The following is a 12617-nucleotide window of genomic DNA, read 5'->3' as shown; positions in this document are numbered from 1 at the left end:
TTCTAGCAATCATTTCCAATTTGTTAGTCTCAAGACACAGAAGGACACAAAGACAATCTATTGTAGATCAGGTCTTTACATTCTTTCTAACAGTTCTCCATGTAGGATGAAATAGCTTGAAATACAGGTTTGCTGCATACTATCATTCTGGCATGAAATTGACAGATTTTGAGCATTTTGTCTAAGCTAAACTGTTGCAAAGCATATTGGTGTTGAATTGTTTGTAAAGAAAATGTTTGAGGAAAAAATTAGCATTCTTAGCAGACAACACATTTAATGAAGTGAAGGCAAACCAAAAAAGATCAGCATCAGTAATACCAGTGTAATGATAGAAAATAATACCAAACACTTTTTTCATGAAGTTCTAAAAACTTTTCATCGTATGGGCAGAGGGAATGCACATAGACAAAAGACTACAAGACACATGCAAAGTAACAGCTATATTGATACACAATTACAGCAGACACAGATGACAACATGAGCAATGGCAAGATGAGGAACATTAACAAATGTTGCACAAAATGGGTAATTATATAATAAAACAAAATACTGAATGAGTTTGAATTTGATGCCATATAAATTGAACTAAGCAGAGGCAGTTGGCATGAATCTAGGCATCAACCAGCCCAACTAAAAGTCAGCCAATCCCATGCATGGCCACATACTTATGGAATAACAAGAGGGGTAGCCGTCTCGGTCGATGTTACACTCTCATGGGCCACCTCCTTCCCATCACCAAGGGGTGCCCAGAGACACCAGGCTTCCTTAAAATATATGCTGCTGGAGCTGATCTGAATGAAAATACCTGATGGGTATTTTCAGGTTTATCTGGTTTGTTTTGTTAAATAAAACAAAACAAAACAAAAATATTTATCAGACATTTATCAGACACCATTATAGGTCTTTTCCAATATACAGTAGAGTCTCACTTATCCAACATAAACGGGCCGGCAGAACGTTGGATAAGCAAATATGTTGGATAATAAGGAGGGATGAAGGAAAAGCCTATTAAATGTCAAATTAGGTTATGATTTTATAAATTAAGCACCAAAACATCATGTTATACAACAAATTTGACAGAAAAAATAGTTCAATATGCAGTAATGCTATGTAATAATTACTGTATTTATGAATTTAGCACCAAAATATCATGATATATTGAAAACATTGACTACAAAAATGCGTTGGATCATCCAGAATGTTGGATAAGCGAGTGTTGGATAAGTGAGACTCTACTGTAATAGTAAATATGAATCAAATTTATTATTTAATAAATTGAACTTATGCTAGATATCTGAAAGTACTAAAGTGCAATGTATAAGCACTTTTCATGGTGCTGTTGATTCTAAGGATGCACTCTAAGTAAATGTCATGTACTTGACTCTTTATCTCCTTACAAGACAAGATGTTCTCTGAGGGCCCCTTTAACATGGGAGTTCCCTCAATTAAAAGGAGGCCATCCAGAGAAACACAAATTAATTTGCCACAAACCAGGAAAATCCTGGTATGTGGAGAATTAATTTGTTAGTAGGTTTATTCTGCATCTTCTTGGAAGGCATGGGATAAACCCATTACTTCTGCTGTTTGGACTGCTCCCTCAAAAGTTCTGGACTTTTAGGAGGAAGCCCAAACAAAAGTCCTGCGGTTTTCCGGGTTAAATTAGCCTTTAAACCTGCGAGGACACTAATCCCCTCTTCAAAACCGCTCCAACCACCTTTTATACAATGTTTTAAATGGTTTAAATTGTTAAATTGCTTACTAAACATATAATAAAAAGGAAAGTGAGTTGGATCATTAGGGGAAAGGCTAAACTCACAAGTGTCAATTTCGGGTCAGAAAAAGGTGATAAAAGATGCTTTTAACTTGATGTGAGACACTGCAAAGTCTATTCAGTATCGTATTGGAGTAGATACAAACTAGTTCAACTTACCCAGCCTCCATTAGAGTGGTGCTAGAGCTCTCCTGGCATGTAGAAATGATACGCCAGGAGAGCGGGGGGCAAGAGCGACCCCCCCCACTCTTCTGGTGCATCATTCCTACATGCCAGGTATTGGAGGCCAGGTAAGTTCTTTTATTTTTAAAAGGGGTTTGGGGACATTTGGGGAAGGGGTTAGAGTGTCCGGGTGTTCTTCCGGAAGGTTCCGGGAGCACATCTGGACAAGCATCCCAGAAAGCATGTGCTTTCTGGGGTATGTATGCATGAGGACCTGGGAACATTCGGGTTTTTAAAATGTGAATGTTCCCTGGGTTAAAGACCTGGCTGGATGCACCCTAAGGCTTAGAGGAAAGCAATAGAAAACCACCTGTGAATGAATCTTACCATGATATTGAAGTGATTTCAATCAGGACCACAGATATGAAGGTCTGTGCCTGGTGAGATTCTCAGCCAGCACAGAGAACAATACTATGAAGTGAAGAAAAACTACAGAGGTTTATCACAGTTTGATTAAAAGGAATGCAAGTACCAGCATGGAAAATGCAAGCCATTTAATGCTATTCAGACTTTCCATGTTTCCTCCTGAGTGGGTGAGAAATGGGCCTGTTATGATCCACACAGGGATTGGCAGGAGCTTTCCTTGATATCACAGACAGGATGAGGGGATCCCAATGGTGGGAAGAAGAACCATTGCAGAGATGCCACCTAGGACGGTGCAAAACTGAGGGAGATGATGACATGGGTATGCAGATGATTCCTTGATTGACTTAAGTGTTCAGCTACAAGATGAAGACCCAGAAAACAAAAGATGACACTCCTCGATAACCAGAGGCTTGACTTTCTATTCAGAAGATTAATGTATTCATATCTGCTTTTGCCTTCTCTTTCATGGGAATGATAGGCCTCCAGTCATAAAGTAAACATCCTAAGCCCATCTTGGTGATAAAGGGATCATCTGTCATATATACATATACAAAGAGTCAAATATTATCTGCTTGGGAGAATGCTGGAAAGATTTTTCTTAATTATTTAACAATCTCTGTTTCCAGAAGCTTATGTAAATAGAGGGCACTGAGGAAGCAGATGTTTTCAGGAAACATTTGATACAGTTTTATAAATTTAGAAATTGACACAGTACACAAGCAATACAAGTTAAACAAATATAATTTTAACACTTTTATTAAAGGCTTTAGTTATGATGTAGTTCAGTTGCTGCTGGGTCCTCCAATAGCTTTGATACTGTGGAACTTTGAAAGTGTGAACATGTTTTTAAAATAAAAATAAAATCATAGGTCACCTTAACATTTCTGTAAGTCAGAAATAAGTTGAAGTTACATAATAGCTTCGGCAACATGCCATTCTTCCATATTTACAATAAGTTCAGAGTGACGTCTATCTCATACACTTTTATCTCAGTAAGTTTACAGGTGGTTCAAAATATTTCTCTTGGGTATGATGGCTGTGGAATTATGAAACTTGTGGCTATTTGGATAACCTCTGGTTAAGGAAAGTTGTTTTAAAGACAGCCTCTTCCCAAGCATGCAGGTCAAAACTGTAGTTACTGTTCTACATACCCCTGCTGTTTCAAACATAGTTGCTGACTTTTCAAAATTATATCATTTTAGCTTAAGAGCCTAGGCTAGGCCTACATTTTTCAGGAAAACTGGCATAATCTCTTTCCATATCCCTTTTGGACTGGATCTACACTGCCATAAAATCCAGTTTCTGAATCTAGATTATCTGCTTTGAACTGGTTTATATGAGTCAACACTGCCATATAATCCAGTTCAAATAAAATAATCTGGATTTTATATGACAGTGTAGAAGGGGCATTAGAGCCTTTCCACACAGCCATATAACCCAGAATATCAAGGCAGATAATCCACACTTTCCTCTTTGAACTCGATTGTCAGAATCCACACTGCCATATAATCCAGTTCAGTGTGGATTTTATACATCTGTGTGGAAGGGTTGGTCAAGATATATCTTGTTTTAGTACTTTTGGTCTATTGAGATTATGGATGATAAACACTTCAGATGTCCTTTCTTCTATGTATAAATGTCTTTAAAAAGCAGTTTTGGTATCCAAAAGAACAGTTTATAAAGAAGTTTGTGGATTTAGTTGTACTCTTCAAAAATAAATGGAAAAAAACATCTTTAATGGACCTCCTCCAAATTCAATAGGCACAACTGTACTCAGCAGGAGGAATAGCTGATGAACCCACCTGCCACACAACACTTAAAAATGAGAATCCTATTACAAAAAAGCAAATTCCCAAACCGAATCAGTCATAACTTGTCTTAATACACATGCATTTTAATCAATACTTAAAACATTCAAAGCTCCTTTCCTGAGTGAACAAATTTTCTGTTCCTGTTTTGCCCCCATTTTTCTTATTGTAATGTTTCCTCTTTTTAATATGAAAAAATCTGATTATTTTTATAACCTGTAATATAAAATAGAAGTGAAATAAAATTCCTATCCAGTTTCAAAGATATTGTTAAGGCATTATGAATTATTCTACTATCCATTTGCTTTTGGTGATGCTAGTAAAATAGTCAATTAAATGCAGATTTGTGTAGGTTGCAATGTTTATATGTGTTTTGATAAGTTGTCTGTCAGCTAGAAATGTAAGGCAAGAGTCAACACATACACTGAATAAGTTAGCTGGAGTCAAATTTTGTCATAGCAATGGAATCAATCCCAGAAAAAAGAAAGGACAACAAAGGGTGATTTTAAAGATTCCAATATCAGACATGGCAAGTTGAAGTTACTGTATTGAAAGTCAAAAGAAAAAAGTGCAAACCCTGAGTTTCACTCACCATCCTCTCAAAAAGGTTTAAAATACAAACATTGTATAAAGACTTTTATTACAATTCGTGTTTTCTCTATCCACCAGTCTTTCTCTGACCTTTTTTAGTTCATGGTGAGTCTTCCCTCCCCAAAGTCTCGGTGTTAAATGCAGATTAAAAACACTGATTATGCAAAACTATAATTTTAATACATTTAGAAATTGATGCCTCTTTTTTGTTGCTGTTGTTTTGTTGGATGTTTTAATGTGTAATGTGAACTAAGCTTGTATTGTCTATGCCTACAAACATACTGTGTATTTATAAAATTGATTTCATAGGCTCTTTAGACATTTGATTTTTTTTCCCCTGGAAGCTTTTCTTCCTAGTTAGTAATGCCTCATAAATAATGTATGACATGAATTAAATAATTTAAAGGCAATTACAAAGAAGCATGCATTTACAGTCCTGAATGGTAGTAATTAATTACTTCGAGTGTTTCAGAACAGTTAGTTCTGTCCTTGTTTCATAAAAATGGTGCCAATATACTTTTAGATGTACCTAAGTTTGTTCCCCCAGACAGGAGACATCACCAAACTATTGTGCTAAATAGAAAATATGAATTTGCGAAGATGGCTAAGGAGAAAGACTTTGATGTAGCAAGATGATTAATTTCCATCACAGAACATTAGACCAGCAAAAATTAAGATCAATAAGTTGTCTCCCACCCAATGCAATGCCTGTTAGGAATGGTTTCCTATTTAAGGGGTTTGGATTTCACTTGTTCTGGGGGAGACTTGCACTCTCACTGAATTTTGTAATTACAGGGTGTGTCTGGGATAACTCAATGTCATTGTAGGTGTTTGTGACTATTGTGGCATAGAGTTCCTTATATTGGTTTAGACTGGCATTCCAATTACCTTACTTTCTGAAGGTATATAACACTCTCCCACCAAGGGCTACATTAAAGTTTTCATAAACTTTAAGCACTCTTGTATTCAACTCACCATCTTGCCTTGATATATCAAGAGAGACATTATTCCAAAAACTGTTCAATCAACTTCAAAGCATGCATATCCATAAAAAACTGGAAGTCAAACTTATCTGTAGTTTGATCAATATGAAAGCTACTCTGGGAGGTTTTCCAACTGAAGAATAAGGTAAAATCCTTTAAACAAACAGTCTGTTCTTATCAATGCTCTTATAAACTTCCTTTTGGACAGCTGTATTATGTCACAAATGGCACTGTCTCTGAAGAACATGGGAGTGAGACTAGACAGCAACATATTACACCTTTTCTTGAAAAGAATAAACAAGCAAGAAGTACAAAGACAAAACATAAACAACGAATAAGAAGTTAGAAACACACACAAAGACACAGATCATACAGGACATTATTTCAAAATTTGATTTACTTTATCTAAATATTTACTTGGCTTACAGGAGCATGTTCCCATGTGTTGGCCTTGGTAGTACCAGCTTCGTCACATCCAGCCTAGGTTACTGTAATACGCTCTACTAATGCTAACAGAAGGGAACCAAAATTCTGCAACATTGTCCATGTATCATGTTTTATGTTTTGTGTTAGTTTCTACCAGTACAGAAAGAACTCTGATTTATGCATAGCATTTACTAAAACGTAGATTGTTGGTATAGTTCATCTTCATGGATTCATATTTATTTCCAGAGATGATTACAAGTTATGGTTTTGACTTAGAAAGAACTACATAGTTTGTGAGAAAACGATCTGATACAGCATCTCCTTCAAAATGTACCTACCTATCTTGTAAAGAAGGGGTGGATAAAGAGTAGTCTTTGAGCCACATCTGACTTCTAATACCATTTTTGTGTCCATAAGACCCCAAGGATGTTCCCAAACCCCACAGACTTCATTACACCCCCCCCCCCCCCAAAGAAAGCTCCAGGTGTTTAAACTCTGTTTCTGTGTGTGTGTGATTTAACCATTAAATTATTCTGTATGCCCTAAATCTGTCTGAAAATGCAAAAGTATGTTTGTTTCCATTACAGACAAATTTTTCCTGACTCCCTATCTATTCAATTTCTGGCTTCTGTTTTAATACGATCAGAGGAGGTACTCTCAGGCCCCATCTACACAGCCATGGCATAGGAAACTAATGAGAATGGAATGTACAAATAATGTAGCAGGTTAATCTGTTTCAACCTGGAATAAACCTGATCACCCATATTTATTCCAGGTTTAAAAAATACTTGCAAAAGTTCAGATCTTACTGAAAGATCCAGACCTTTGCAGATATGGAGAGAGTGGAAAATGTCTCTTGAGATGGCCATTTGCCATCCCAGAAGGCATCCCCACAGCCACCCCACCTCCCCAGGCTCAGGCAACTTGGGGAGGAGGGATGGCAATGCCAGCCTCCTCTCCATGCCCCATGTTTAGCCCTTAAATGGGGAGAAAAAGCCTCTGTACAGAGGTATGAGGCTTGCCTTAGCTTCCTGAGGCTTCAAAATGTAACTATGGAGCCTTAGAGAGAGGAGGAGAAATTCCACCTCCAAATCTCTTTAGTTTCATTTTCAAGCTTCAGGAAGTAAGACAAGCCTCGTACTTTTAGTATCCCATGCCAATACTAAAAGACAAGGGAGTTACAGACAGATGAGAGTTTTTCAAGAATGTAATACTCAAGGTGCAATTGCGAACAGTGCCAACAGAGAGAAAAAAATAAGACAAGTGCAAAGAAACCAGAATGAATGTCCAAAGAACTGGGCTAAGATTCAAAAGAGACATGCACAAGAAGTGACCTTCTGGCAAACAAACTAGTCAAATGTGGGCTAGGCAAAACTACAGTTAGGTGGCTCTGTAATTGGCTAAGTGAACGAACCCAAAGGGTGCTTGTCAATGTTTGCTCTTCATCCTGGAAAGAAATGACGAGTGGAGTGATGCAGGGTTCCATCCTGGGCCCAGTTCTGTTCAACATCTTTATTAATTATTTAGATGTGAAGGGCTAGAAGGCATGATCATCAGGTTTGCAGATGACACCAAATTGGGAGGGATAGTCAATAATTCAGAAGACAGGAGCAGAATTCATGATCTTAGCAGAATAGAAAGATGGGCCAAACCAAAAAATGAAGTTCAACAGGGACATATGCAAGATATTCCACTTAGGCAGAAAAAAATGAAATGCAAAGATACAGAATGGGGGATGCCTGGCTAGATAGCAGTATGTGTGAAAAGAACTTGGAGTCCTGGTGGACAACAAATTAAACATGAGCCAACAATGTCATGCAGCAGCTAAAAAAGCCAATGGGATTTTGGCCTGCATAAATAGGAGTTTAGTGTCTAGATCCATGGAAGTCCTGCTATCTTTCTATTCTGCCTTGGTCAGACCACATTTAGTATACTGTGTCCAGTTCTGGGCATTACAATTTAAGGGAGATGTTGAAAGGCAGGAATGTGTCCAGAGGAGGGCAACTAAAATGATCAAGGGTCTGAAGAACAAGCCCTATGAGGAATGGCTTAAAGAGCTGGGCATGTTTATCTTGCAGAAGAGAAGGCTGAGAGGGGACATGATGGCTATGTATAAATATGTGAGGTGAAGTCATAGGGAGCAGGCTTGTTTTTTGCTGCCCTAGAAACTAGGACGCAGAACAGTGGCTTCAAACTACAGGAAAGAAGATTCTACTTAAACATTACGAAGAAATTCCAAATTGTGAGAGCTGTACAGCACTGGAACTCTCTGCCCCAGAGAAGGCTCCTTCTTTGGAGACTTTTAAACAGAGGCTGAATGGCTATCTGTTGGGGGGGGGTGTGTGCTTTGAATGCGATTTTCCTGCTTCTTGGGAGGGGGTTGGACTAGATGTCCCACGAGGTCTTTTCCAACTCTACAATTCTATGTACAGATGTTTTCCTTCCCTTTTTAAGGGATAAATGAGGCAGGGAGGGGAGTTGGACTATTCCCATGCCCACCTGTGCTGATCACAAATTGGCACAGGTGGGTATCTGGCCATCCCCCAGCAAAAAAGGTGAAGTTTTTGCAAAAAGGCGATGACCCAACGAGAAGATTAAAAGGCACCAGATATTCAGTAGGTCCTGGCCTCTGTGCAGTTGAAGTACAAGCCCTATGGAATGAACTGGAGGCTGTCCAGCAATAGAGGGACAACCTGAAGTCTAAGACTGGTTAAGGAGGAGGCTACTGTTATGTCCCACAGTTAATGGTGATTATTGTTATGCCTAGCACTTGGTGATGCTGCAAAGAGTATGGAAGGGGTTAATCTCAGTCATGGGTTCTAAAGGTCAGAGTAACCTATCTGTAAGAACTCACAGGCAGCTGCAATTTAAGGAGGATGTTTTAAAGATAGGATGCAACTGCATAAAAAGAGCTAGCCTAGAGATTGCTCTTTGAGAGAAAAGTATCTGTCATAATAAGCTGTGGAGGCTGGTGGTTTTTCTCCCTGGTTAGTGGATTGTCAGTATCCAGACCTGTATGGTGAATTCTTGCACCTTGTGGAACCTTGAAGTTTCTTGTGTTGATGAACTTCATTGCTATTGTATCCTTTGGTGGACCTTGGTGAACTGTGAATCCCTGGACTGATGTTTGACTATGGCTTTTGGATTACCCTTGAACTTTGGTTTCTGTGACTTGACCTTGGAATTACAACTATGCTTCAGACTTTTGCTCCTTGGAACATTCATCTGTGACTCTAGGACTGAACCTTTTGACTACTGTATACTTCTGAATACTGAACTGGTGTTTGTAGTACATTCCTAGTTCACAAGACTTTGCTTTATATCTTGCAGCATTTAGCTATCTTTATGTTTGAACTTGGACTTTCAAAACAGTCAAAGTAATTTATGTATGTGTTTAAAGTAAAATAGGTTAGAACACAAGCTGGGTGTTGTTCTTGGCTCAACTCTGCCTGCATACCGGCAGAGGCCTGGATTGTGACAGCACCTGTGTTGTGCGACTTGGAGATGGGGCATGTGGAGCATCACGAGCAAGAAGCATAGGAAACCACTTTTGGAGTTAAGCAGCCACCAGGAGAAGGAGTTGGCCAGTTAGCTGGCCCAGTTCAAGTCTGACTTGGCTGAGAGAGGATCGGCAGAGGCATCTCACTGCAGAATATGAACACAGGATCTTCAAGCAGGAAGAAGAGATTTGGGAGCTGCAGGTCAAATGTCAGCGGCTGAAAATGCAGCAAGCAGAGTTGGTGGGCCAGTCTCAGGCCATGGAATGAGGACAATTGTGCCTCTCTCCAGACCTGTGTGAAGCCCCAGCAGCAGGATAACCTCTCAGTTCCAGATCATACCTTGGACCCAGAGTGTCTGCAACCTTCAGAAACTCTGAAGACACAGAAAGAGGACACTTTTGAGAATAGCCAGAGGGTAGAAGACAGCAAAGGGCTACCCTGTACCCAAACAGTCCCCCTCCAGCTTGTCATCCAGTTCAGCAAGTCCCACAGACCTCCCGAAGCCCCCCAAAAGTCCCTTCTGGATCTTTACCAGCACTTTCTTCATGCCTTCCCCAACAGGGGTCATCTCTCCACAGCATTCAGCCCTGTTTTCAATTACAGCCTTCTCAGCCAACAGGGCTTCCAGCAGCTGGAACCTCAGATGGACACCACTGCAGCAAGTCTGATCTTCCAACGTGAGAACCTTGTAGAACATCTGTTAATGATGACACAGATGAAACCCTCACAGAGGGGGCTGGCATTGAGGGGGAGGCTTCTCATCGTAGTGGGGGAATGCTGAACATTATGGGAAGAGAGAAGTGCTGTCTGGGAAAAGCTGGCAAGAATTCAGACAGAAATCATGCACCCCAAAGCTTCTACTTAGGAGCTGAATAACAACCTTGGAAAAGAGAAGTCAAAAGCTAAGGAGATTTATTTATGGCTGCGGTCAGGCTTGGAGAATTATCACCAAAATCTGCCAGCAGTTATGGACACCTATGCCTCTGCAAGCACAGACAAAATTGCTGAATTATCTGGGCTATTTTAACATAATCCATATTTTGTCTGTATAATTTTTATAGGATTTGCTTTTAGAACATCTTGCAGTTGAAGAAAATAACTAAAAATATGAATTTTAATGACTCAAGTCTTGTTCACGACTGCAGAAAATGACAGTATTTGACAAGCCTTCAACAAGACACTGTATTACTTAATGTATTTAATTAATAGATATTGCTCTGTAGACCATCATAAAAATGTTGTTTGTTAATAAATATTAAATAAAACTCTGTTCATTCTATCTGTATTATGAGGGGACTAATAAATGTTACATAAACATCTTTGTTCATTAAAAAAGGTGTGGTTTCCATCCCTTGTGTCACTGACAAATGTGGGTGGAATTAGTATTTTAAATTCTGATTCCACTTGCATTTTCACCAGTGTACAGGGTCCCTCAGTTAGTATGCTTACCCAATCTGTGACCTGAGATGGTGGCAGTAAACCTTCTAAGTGTTTGCCTTCCAATTTTGAAATGTTGTCTCTAGAGAGGTGTGCTAGATGCTGTTGTCTCTTTCACTGTCAGTCTGAAAGTATTTTCATACTCTCAAGCTTATTATCTGATTGCTATGATTCCAAGTTGTGCAATTTACTTTCTACTGAATGATAGACAATGGAATACCTATATATGTAAAGATTCATTTGTTTTTTTAATCTCCCTGTTGTTATGTTGTAGTATGCCTTCAAAAGATATTCTTGACAAGATTTGCTTTTGCTTTCCTCTGAGGGTGTCCAAGCAGGGATTCAAACGCTGGGCTCCAGCATTGTAGTACAACTTACAACCACAATGTCTTTCACAATCCCTACTTTGGTAACTTTTACTTCCTGACTCATATCATGATTTCTTTTATTTAAAAACATTATCACAACCTTCATCTAGAACTCCACTTTACAACTGGATTGGGGTCTGTCCCCGATTTCACACCTTTCCAAGTTTTTATTGGATACTGAAAGTATTGATTTCATGGGCACATAAGAATTTTGGCAGGCAAGGGTTGTCTACGCCCTGATTTATTTTGGCATTTGGGGTGAGGTTTCAAAACAAACTCATGAGTTGTTTTCTTTGTCTGCTTGAAAGGACCCTTACTTTGTCCAATGGTGGTCCTATGATGACTTCTATTACACTCACATATGTATGTGGAGAGGATAGTTGTTATTGCATTCACTCATAAGATTGGTAATAGTTCTGATAGTTCTTTTAAGTCAGAACTCAGAGCAAAGAATGAAAAAAACTCTAAATGTCCCCTTCCCCCATTCCTTTAATAATTTTTTTTGGCTGCACACAAAGACCAGCTGTGCGCTTTCTGCAGTGCAATTCCTCTACACCGCCTCATATTTCATTGCTCACACCAGGATGCCCTCCTTAGCGACCAACATGTTATTTCTTCTCAATTTATTTTTTTTACTTTGTTCCAGATATTTTTGGAGCTGCCAATAGTGATATCTCCCTCAGGGTTTTATTTCTCAAACAGTTTCTTCCTGCTAAGGTGTTCGTGTGATCTGACTGCTGCTTCAAAACAGTGAGATGTTTAAATCTACTTCATTACTTTCTCTAGAGCTTATATACTTCCCCTCCCCATGACCTGAAGTATTGTGTACAGATGTGTGTTTAAACTTCTTTAGAATCAAAATACTTTAGTGGTTTGATCTTTTTCTTAGCATTAGTTCATTCAAGTTTTATACTGGCATATAAAACTAACACAAATTGCAGGGACATAACAAATCATCAAGTAGCTTTCTTCCTAAGCTGCTTTCCATAGAACTGACTGAGGAATCATCATTTTGTGTCTGAGTTAGAATCAAGTATTTATTATCATTGAGTTCATCAAAAGCATTCATAAGTAAGAAAATAACAATTTTTATGTGGTGGTAAAAGGAGACAGGCCCCACAATAGAAAGAATATCAAGTGTCTTG

At 38.8% G+C, this 12617-nt stretch overlaps 1 protein-coding gene across 23 annotated transcripts in view; it reads left to right on the top strand.

Moving 5' to 3' along the window:
- mgat4c (MGAT4 family member C) overlaps window positions 1–12617 on the top strand; it is a 432147-nt gene that overhangs the window by 102901 nt on the left and 316629 nt on the right. Inside the window, exon 1 of one of the 23 annotated variants that reach the window (XM_062982762.1) lies at window positions 12119–12222. The exons of the other annotated variants lie outside the window; for them this stretch is intronic. The gene's annotated coding sequence lies outside the window, so the exon portion shown is untranslated. Of the gene's footprint in view, window positions 1–12118; window positions 12223–12617 lie in introns of those variants that run through there. 23 annotated transcript variants of the gene reach the window in all.

Source organism: Anolis carolinensis, chromosome 5 (assembly GCF_035594765.1).
Source record: "Anolis carolinensis isolate JA03-04 chromosome 5, rAnoCar3.1.pri, whole genome shotgun sequence".
Lineage (NCBI taxonomy): Eukaryota > Metazoa > Chordata > Lepidosauria > Squamata > Dactyloidae > Anolis > Anolis carolinensis.
Note: the sequence above shows the minus strand (reverse complement) of the source record. Positions and strands in the feature narration are given on the sequence as shown.